Genomic DNA, 10,618 nt, shown 5'->3' on the forward strand with positions numbered 1-10,618 from the left:
TTTCTTTTTAATTTATTTTTTATTTTTACATTTATTTATTTTTGAGAGACAGAGAGAGCGTGAGCAGGGGAGGGGCAGAGAGAGAGGGAGACACAGAATCCGAAGCAGGCTCCGGGCTCCGAGCTGTCAGCACAGAGCCCGACGCGGGGCTCCAACTCATGAACTGTGAGATCGTGACCTGAGCCGAAGTCGGACGCTCCACCGACTGAGCCACCCAGGCGCCCCAAAATTGTATGATTTCTCTATGTGTGTCATGATAGGAAAAAGTTTCCAAAGCACCGTTCTGGCAAACTCTAAGTTCCGATCCGTGCTTCATCCTTTTGGCCAGCCTCTAATTTGCGGTGCCTTAGAAAACAAAAAACAGGAGCGTCTGGGTGGCTCAGTTGGTTAAGCATCCGACTCTTGATTTCAGCTCAGGTCATGATCTCACAAACTGTGAGCCCTGAGTCGGGCTCTGGGCTGACAACATGGAGCCTGCTCAGGATTCTTTCTCCCTGTCTCTCAAATAAATAAACTTAAAAAAAAAGTAATAGAATAAATGTTTGGTGGGTGAGTGAGTGAAAGACTGAACAGATCTTCTGGAAGCTGTGGAGACCAGCTCTAGGGTGATGAAAAGGCCGTGACAGCCGAAGAATGTGAGGAAAACATTGTGTATGTTCCGGCTATCTGCGTGGATTCCCTTTGGCCTAAAGAATGACACAAGGGCTCCACAGAAGGAGTCAACACCTTGAACTTGTCTGTGCTTGCAGAGACTGAAGAAATGATCCTGCATCAACTCCCGCCTCCGTGAGACACCTGGCGTGGGGGGAGGGAGCTTTCTGGGACACTCTACTCACTGTTATACTTCTTTGTCCACCGGCCCTAAAGAAAAATAGTTTTCAGCATGTTTAGAATACTTCCATCAAAGTTGGTCAGACTCCCCACGCTTCACCTATAAAGTTACACACTCAACAATCCCTCAGGGAATGCTTTACACACGAGCGTGGAGTTACCTCCAGCAGTGGCATCATCATTTCTGAATCTCGAAAACAATATGTACTATTTGAACACGACATTGGTCGTTCGGTCTATTCAGCTTGCCCAGTGGACACCGGGAGCCTGATTGATCCAACCACTTTTATCCAGATGCCATGTAAATGGCCCGCTCAGTCTCTCTCTGGTCCAAATGGGGCAAGAGAAAGGGAGGCGAGAGCATGAATTCATCACAGGCAAGACCCACCCACTGAAGTTCAAAGAATACCACTGTCCTGTAGTTTCAAAGTCAAGCCAGGAGAGGGCACAGAAAACTTCTGCTCGGTCGGCTAATAAGGAAGAGGAGTTTTAGCAAATGGACAGAGCGCTCCTTCAATCTTCTATCATGTGACGCAGAGTTTAGGTCATTTAGTCTGATTTCATCAGCCCACAACAATTTTATTATGCAGTAGGCCACCTTAATGTGATCTTTGCACCGTTTAATTCTCTCTTGCAGAAAATGTTCAGATTTCTTTAAGGCCCCGGCAGTTTCCCCTGATTTGTTTCAAATGGCAGTCCTCTTTGCCTCTCGCAGGAAGTCAGCTGCTTCTGAATAGCACCTCTTCCCTTGCAAAGTGGAGACTGGAGGAGCTAGCCTCTCCTGACTTCTTGGTGCTGACGCACAGCTGAAAGTACATCGTCAACCTGCTCCCGATGGTGCGAACGGCGTTAGACAAATGCGGGGCTGATTATTAACTATAAACTATATACCCTGAGTAAGTAGACCTGACTCAAGTTACTAGTGAGACTGAATACTCAGTAATCGGGCACTAAAGGGACTGAGGCTTAAAACCCAGGTTCCAGAATGATGGAAAGCTCAGGGACATGTGGGAAAATGCTATGGAGACAAACCCATCTGCGAACCAACTCATGCTAGGCAGTTCAGACCAGGAGAAGGTCATCATACATGTTTGGAGGAGAAGGATCGAAGCTTGAAGTACAGACCTCATACAACAAAGCATGCATGATACAATGTTTCCTGCAGTATCATAAAGTCAATGGGATGAGAAAGTATTTGTTCTGTTTCATTATGACTTACTTTTACATCCCAATTTCTGTCTGAATTGAACACTCGATGTATATTATCTCGTTTGTCTTTCCAATTACCCTACAGATAAAACATATTGTCTATATTTGATAAGGAAACTGAAGTGCTCAGCCAGTGATGTCACAGTATAGTGCAAGGCCATTTCCTCCCCGGGGATCCAGGATTAGAAATGGCCTTACCTGTTAAAGGTTTCAGTCAGAGTGGTTGGGAGAGAGTCTCACCATTTTTGGACAGTTAAGAGGAAAAAAACAAAACAAAACAAAACAAAACAAAACAAAAAACCCTCCCCTGAATTGACATCCTTCCATAGTTGCTATCAAAACTATTTCCAGGGGCGCCTAGGTGGCGCAGTCGGTTAAGCGTCCGGCTTCAGCCAGGTCACGATCTTGCGGTCCGTGAGTTCGAGCCCCGCGTCGGGCTCTGGGCTGATGGCTCGGAGCCTGGAGCCTGTTTCCGATTCTGTGTCTCCCTCTCTCTCTGCCCCTCCCCCGTTCATGCTCTGTCTCTCTCTGTCCCAAAAATAAATAAACGTTGAAAAAAAAAAAAAACTATTTCCAAGTTCCACTTTTGACACTGAAGATCCAGGCTCCAAATATTCACTTCATGACTCAAACCTGGTTTCTGGAATGACAGCCATCAGCTAACTAATTTGTTTTAGCTCAGAGTTCAAAAACCAGAATGAGAACAGAATTCGGGCTTTCTGATTTCTAATTTAATATCCTGTCCACTGCCTTGTGGATGGGTCAAATCGAACTTTTTTCTTTTGGTGTCACCCTCGGCTTGATTTTCTCTCTCTTTTAAAGTTTAATCTTGGGGGCCCTGGGTGGCTCAGTCAGTTAAGTGTGTGACTTCGGCTCAGGTCATGATCTCACGGTTCGTGGGTGCGAGCCCCGCGTGGGGCTCTGTGCTGACAGCTCAGAGCCTGGAACCTGCTTCGGATTCTGTGTCTCTCTCTCTCTGCCCCTTCCCTGCTTGCACTGTCTCTCTCAAAAATAAACAAACATTAAAAAAATAAATTTTAATCTTCCTTTTAAAATCTTTACTTCTTCTGATTACAAAATTCATACATGTGTATTGTACAAAGTGAGAGTCCATCATTGCCTACCCCTACCCAAGCAAGGTTGTATTTCTTTTTTTTTTTTTTTTCAATGTTTATTTATTTTTGGGACAGAGAGAGACAGAGCATGAACGGGGGAGGGGTAGAGAGAGAGGGAGACACAGAATCGGAAACAGGCTCCAGGCTCTGAGCCATCAGCCCAGAGCCCGATGCGGGGCTCGAACTCACGGACCGCGAGATCGTGACCTGGCTGAAGTCGGACGCTTAACCGACTGCGCCACCCAGGCGCCCCAAGGTTGTATTTCATAGCATATAAGGCTTTTGAAAAAAAATCAAAACTGGGCTTAGCTTATATAAAGTGGTTGGCAACTTCCTTTGTTTCACCTTAAAATGCCTTGGAAATCTTCACAATAAGCTTTTTTTTTTTTTTTTAACCGCCTTATTTAGGTATAATTTATATATCACAAAATTCACCTATTTTTAAGTGTACAATTCAACGATTTTTTTTGTAAACCTGTGCAACCATCACCACAACCCAGTTTTAGAACATTTCCCCCATCCCTAGAAGTTTTCTCGTGCCTGTAAATAAGCTTTTTTAGAGGGTGCATTTTTGTGGATAATTACAATCACGAATAACATGTCCCAGAAATTTCCATTTTGCCTAGCTTTCACTTGCTGCTGGCAGGCAAGAAGAAAATTGCAAAAGCCCATCAACAAATGTTGGAAGAAAACACCATAAGCTGACCGACAGCTGTTTGCTCAAAATAGTTTATTCATCCACTCCAGCTTTTACAGAGTGTTTGCCAAGTATCAGGCTATTGGTGAAGTCTGTAGGGATATAAAGACAGATAATAGCTGTCTTCTCCTGGAATAAATTGGGTGTCCGTTCAATAGCATGCAACCTAAGAGTTTCAAGATTCAATGGTTTTGAATCACAAAAGTGTTCCAGATGGGTGTGGTATTTGGATTTCCACTTCCAGAAGTCAAGAGGGAGAAACAGAGATGATTTCCTTTCCCACCGCAAACAACCAAACGAGGACAAAAAATATGAAAACAATGTTTTTTTTTTCAATACACTGAACATATGGCCACAACGGAGAGTCATCCCGAGCAAGAACAACAAAATGGGGTGAGCCTTAGTACTTGCCCTGGTTTTTTACCGCGAGCTTATGGGCTACGGTGCAGGGAATGAAAACTGAGGCAGAGCTCAGTGGAGTCCCTGAGTTGTGAAGGCAGAGCTGAGAGCCCAGAGTGACCAAAGCAGCTGGAGCTCACAGGACAGAGTCACAGAGAGGAGAGCTACACACACACACACACACACACACACACACACAGCAGAGAGAGAGAGAGAGAGAGAGAGAGAGAGGAAAGGAGGAAGAGAGAGAACCCCAGAGATCTGTAGATGGCCCTCTTCTGGTATTCACCAAGTCCTGCTTTGCACGTTTATGTAAGAAAATTACCCAAGTTTGGGAAAAGAACCGCTTGAAAGGCTTAGAGGGAAAGGTGCGCACCAGGGTAGGAACAGTGCCTATTCCCACTAGCCAAATAAGAAAAGCTTGTATAATTTATGGGGCATTGAGAAGAATATTCATGAAAGTCTTGCCTCAGAAGGAATAATCAGCCCTAGAACTAGCACTGCTCCGGTCCTACGGAATCTTAAAAGCAAGACCCCAGGGGCGCCTGGGTGGCTCAGGCGGTTTAGTGTTGACCCTTGATTTTGGCTCAGGTCACGATCTCAAGATTTGTGACTTTGAGCCCCACCCGTTATCAGCTCAGAACCTGCCTGGGATTCTCTGTCTCCCTTTCTCTCAAAATGAAGAAATAAACTTAAAAAAAAAAAAAAAAAGCAAGACCCCAAAGAATCAGTCTATTCCCAAGTAACTTCACTGCACCTCAGAACAAAGTTTAAGATGTAAAGGAACACAAAAATATCCAGCACGAAACACGGAAACACTCACGATACCTGGCACCCAAGCATAAAATCCCCGGCATGGAAAGAGACAGGTAAATGTGGCCCATAACGAGGACACAAACCAACCAATAAAAACTGACCCAGAAGTGACACAGATGTTACAATTAGCCAAGATGGGGCGCCTGGGTGGCTCAGTCGGTTAAGCCTCGGACTTGATCCCGCGGTTCACGGGTCCACCAGTTCCAGCCCCGGGTGGGGCTCCGTGCTGACAGCTCAGAGCCTGGAGCCTGTTTCAAATAATGTGCCTCCCTCTCTCTCTGCCCCTCCCCAGCGTGCCTCTCTCTCTTTCTCAAAAATAAACAAACATTTTACAAAATTAGCCAAAACATTAAAACTATTAAAACTGTATTCCCTATCTTCAAAATATTGAGTAGCATCATGGGAAATATAAAAAAAAAAGATTATAACTGAAATTTTAGAGCTGAGCTACATACAACTCCCAAGCCCACGGCAAGTATATATCAACTTTTTTTTTTTTTTTAATGGAGATCTTGTTATCCTCTGGTCTGCAACTATTCAAGACACAATCTTCTCACCCAAGCCGCATTAGTAGCGCACAGAGTCCCCACTGCCCATTTCCTTTCTGTGACCAAGGCAACAAGCCTAAGCCCTGACATAAGGCGCAAGGAAGCTTCGGGAAGCCACCCACGCCTGGGACTTGCACCAGGCCCCAGTTTCTCGGCTCGCCACGGCCTCGGTCACACCTCCGCCCCGAGCTGGAGTCTGAGCCAGTTCTCCCGAGCCGCGCTGGCCAAGGCGGGGAGCTCGCGAGTCCACTGGCCTAACCCGGCGCGGCCCCGCGGCGCCTCGGCCGCCCGCTCGGTCTCACGGGACCACGAGCCCGCCCGACCGCAGGGCGCACGGGGGTGGGGATCGCCACCCGGGCTTCCGCCACAGAGGTGGCGGCAGCCGCGAAAAGCCCCCACAGGGCGCGGCGCATCCAAAGCCCTGGCCGGGTCTGAAGCGCTGAACTCTACCTCCCAGGATAAACCCAGGCGGGAGGGTCGCCTAGCAACCAGGAGCCCAGAGCGCGGACGCCAGGCATTGGCCTGCGCGTGTCACGTGACGGGGCGACCCCGCCCACTGGGACATTACGCTACAGCCACGTGATGCGGCGCAGGTACGTTTCCGCAAGGCTCTGGGACCTCGGTGGTGGTGGTTCCGCAGGAGGACCTCTTGGGGTTTCCTTCCCGGTGTCGCGCGAAGTCCTGGCCTTGCACGGCGTGGCCAGAGAGTGACCGAGCACGTAAGGGGCAGCAGGGACCCTTCCGCACCGGCGACGGTGAAGCGATAAAACGGTGCTAACTGCGCTCGTGAGGCTCCTTTGGTCGTGCAGGAGCATGTCCTGAGAATAAGACTGGTCAGGTGCTGAAGTCCGCCTCCTGTGGGCACAGAAAAAGTTCTGTGAAGTTTGTAACATTTAAGAAGGGGTGACAGTTAGGGATATCAAAGCTATTGAGTTGGACGATATATGCAGCATTGGCTGGAAGAGAGATCTTGCATCTGGAGTAAGAGGACTTTCTTGGGGTGGAGGGTACGGTCTTGTTGAGGTAGTTATTGGAAAGGTACAACTTCAACTGAATTTAGAGAACTAATCCACCTTCTCAGAACGAGGGGGCAGAGCCTCATTATCCACGTCAGTTCATAAAATCTAGGGTATGGGGGGACCCCGTCGCAGGCTACTCCCGTGACCCGCACCCCCTCCTCCCTTGCACCAGGTGAGGCCTGGGGCAAAAATACATACATGTATCTCGAATACGAAGGGGGTTTAAGGAGATGACTGGGACGGCCCGGATCTTTTTAAAACTGCCAGGGGGTTGGGGCGCTTGGGGGGCCCAGTGGGCCCAGTGGGGGCCCGTGGGTCTTCTGCTCGGGTCATGATCTCTCAGGACATGAGTTCATGAGCTCGAGCCCCGAGTTAGGCTCTGTGCTGACAGCTCAGAGCCTGGAGCCTGCTTCAGATTCTGTGTCGCCCTCTCTCTTTGCCCCTCCCCTGCTCATGCTCGGTCTCTCAAAAAAAAAAAAAAAAAAAAAAAAAAAAAAAAAAAAATTTAAAGCCGCTGTGAGGTTTGGCAAGACCATTCTTTCCTTCTAATAGATTTCAAGCTAGCAAGCAGAGGACTTTAAAATACTATATGTACTCTGGAACAGTGACACATATCTTGTGGCCATGCTTGTTTCCTCTTTTCTTCCACACCTTGTGTTCAGTGCATCTGCAACTCCTATTGGGACTACCATCAAAATGAATTCAGAGTCTGACAGCTTCTCACGACCTCTTCAGCTACCACTGTGGTCAGATTTCCCACAGTCTGTCCCCTGTCACCTGGGGATCTTTTTGCTGGATCTTTTTTTTTTTCTTTAAGTTTTTATTTTCAAGTAATCTGTACACCCAGCATGGGGCTTGAACTCACAACCCCGAGATCAAGAGTTGCACGCTCCACCGACTGAGCCAGCCAGGCGCCCCTGTTGCTGGTTCTCATAGTCTCCTCATGCCTTCCTCCATGAGTCAGCTAAAGTGATTTTTTTTTTTTTTTTTTTTTTTTTTTTTTACAGTAAGCTCTGTGCCCAACTGGGACTCAAACTCAGGAGTCCTGAAATAAAGAGTCGCATGCTCCGCCGACTGAACCAACCAGGCGCCTCAGTCAAAGCGATCCTTTTTTTTTTCAATTTTTCAAATTATTTTTTTTTTATTTTAGCGCGAGCAGGGGAGAGGGGCAGAAGGGAGAAAGAGAACCTCAAGCAGGCTTCATGTTCAGCGTGGAGCCCAACGCAGGGCTCGATCCCACAACCCTAGGATCATGACCTGAACCGAAATCAAGAGTTGGACACTCAACCGAGCCAACCAGGTGCCCCCAAAGTGATCTTTTAACACACGCATTACGTCATGTCACTTTGCTCAAAACCCTTCAGCGGCTTCCTATTTCAGTGAAAGCCAAGGTCCTTACAATCTCTTGCCCCATAATGTGGTCCTGTGGGTTCCTGTCTACTTTCCTCCTCATTCATTGATTTCCAGAAGTGCTTTTCTTCATTCTGTTTCTTGAGCAGGGCAGGTATGCTTCCATATTTAGGTCTTTATACTTGCTTTTACCCTGTGCTGAGTATCCTTGCATTGTCCACGTGATTTACTCCATTCCGCTTCATCCTGCTTGGATGTTACCTTATAAGACAGACCACTCTCTGTGAAGTAGCAACCACTGAATGCTCAAATTGCTCCCCCCCAGTTACCAACACTCCCTACCCTCTGCTTCCTTTTTTTCCTTCTAGAGCGTTTATCACCAACTGACGCAGCCTATATGTTCTCGATAGAATGAAAGCTCCATGTGGGGGCGCCTGGGTGGCTCAATCGGCTAAGCGTCCAGCTTCGGCTCAGGTCACGATCTCACAGTTTGTGAGTTTCAGCCCCACGACGGGGGGCTCATGGGTTGGATTCTGCTTCGGATTCTGTGTCTCCCTCTCTCTGCCCTCCCCCCACCCCCATTCACACTCTGTCTCTCTCAAAAATGAATAAACGTTAAAAACATTAAAAAAAAAAATAGCTCCATGTGGATAGGGTCTTTGCCTTGTTTCCTGCTGTACCTAGAACAATGTCTGGCATTCAGTAGGTGTGAAGAATTGTTGAAGAAATTAATGAATGGTCTCTGTCCAATACAGTTCTATTGCTGATTATGGTGAGTGAACCCAAGTTGTTCCAAGTGGCTAAAAGACTTTGAACATATCCATGATATCGTAATGATTCTCACATTGGCAGTATCCACTAAGAATGTTTTGTATCTACTTTATATCTTAAAAGCTGACTCTGTACTCTTCGCCATGACACCTGAGATCCCTGCACAACTGTGATGCGGTGTTCCAAGAAGAAGGACACTCACGTTTGTCATGAAAAACGGGGAGCTTCCTGAAGGGAAAGAATAGAAAAGGTAAAATAAATAACAAGGATAGATCAACAAACTCCTGGTCAAATGTCAACAGAACAGGTGAAGTAAGCTGGTGTCAATCCAGAGGTTCCTGGGAAAATTTACTTTCCCAACCAAATTCCCCGAAGCCTAGAAATCTGGAGCTGATGATTGATACCTTTATCCCCTATTAAAATGCAGCTAGCTACCATAAGAGAGAGCATACCGAGTTTCATACCGAGTTCATTAGTACCTTAGTGTGAATTAGTCCAGCTCCCCTTTTTTTTAATGTTTATTTATTTATTTATTTATTTAGAGAGAGAAAGAGAGAAAACGAGTAGGGGAGGGACAGAGAATCCCAAGCAGGCTCTGTGCTGTCAGCACAGAGTCCGATGCAGGGCTCGAACCCACAAACCGTGAGATCATGACCTGAGCCAAAACCAAGAGTCAGATGCCCAACCGACTGAACCACCCAGGCACCCCAGGCCAGCTCTTTTCTTGAGAGCAGGTTTTCAAAAGGCAAGCGAGGAAAGCAGGACCCATGAGAACTAAGAGGAACAGGTGGAGAGAGAGTCCATGAGCCAAGGAAGGAGCATCAGGTTGAGCTTGCCAAGGACAGACTTTGGCCTGTTTTGTACTTCTGCCCAGGCTGACTCTGGTAATCAAAGTACATTTTGATCTCTAGCGACAAACTTCCGAGTAGGCAAATTATGGTGCTTGAAATTAAAGCCATGATCGCCTGCCATGTTGTGACAGCACGGAGTACACGGTACATTGGAAATGAGGAGTTGACCTAGAATATGGTGGGACTGAAATGCTATCGGATTTGAGGAAAGATAAGCAGGAAAGGGAGGAGGCATTGCATTATACATCTGCACATGATCCCGGCCTAAGAAACAGGAAACCGAATGAGGAGAGTTTTTGTGTTAAGGTAAAATGACTAAACCAGAGCACTGTCTGCTATCAGTTGACATGCCAGGAGCGGCAAGGCAAGCGAGGCTTCTTTGAGCAACCGTGAACTGTTGATGAGGGAAGAACTCAAAGAACAATATATACCTGTTTAAAAAAAAAAAAAAACAAACAAGTCACAGATATCAAACAAGTGCTTACAGTGTTTGGGGAGTCTAGTCCCTTTTGCAGGAGTTTTAAAACTCAACCAGGGAAATGCCTTTACCGATTTGTTTTTTCTAGTACAGAAGAATTAGGCAAGCACCCAGAAGCAGACAAAAAACATTGCTGGTGGCAACCATATGGTTTTGAAAGTCAGGGTTTTGGAGCAGACCCAGATGTCTCCACATGTAGTGTGCAGGCAGCACATTGGTGCTTTAGCTAAAGGTTAGAAATAGATGTTTTTCTTTTCTTTTCTTTTCTTTTCTTTTCTTTTCTTTTCTTTTCTTTTCTTTTCTTTTCTTTTCTTTCTTCTTCTTTTTTTTAAGTAGTCTTCACTCCCAGCATGGAGCCCAGTGCAGAGCTTGAACTCATGACCCTGAGATCAAGACCTGAGCTGAGATTAAGGGTTGGAGGCTTAGCCAACTGAGCCACCCAGGCGCCCCTAGAGGCTTTCACCTTACGAAACTTGAGTTTTACAAAAGACCTACGTTACGTTAGTTACTTATTTTCAGTAACCAAGAGAAAGC

The sequence above is a fragment of the Prionailurus bengalensis genome, chromosome C1 (assembly GCF_016509475.1).
Source record: "Prionailurus bengalensis isolate Pbe53 chromosome C1, Fcat_Pben_1.1_paternal_pri, whole genome shotgun sequence".
NCBI classification, from domain to species: Eukaryota; Metazoa; Chordata; class Mammalia; order Carnivora; family Felidae; genus Prionailurus; species Prionailurus bengalensis.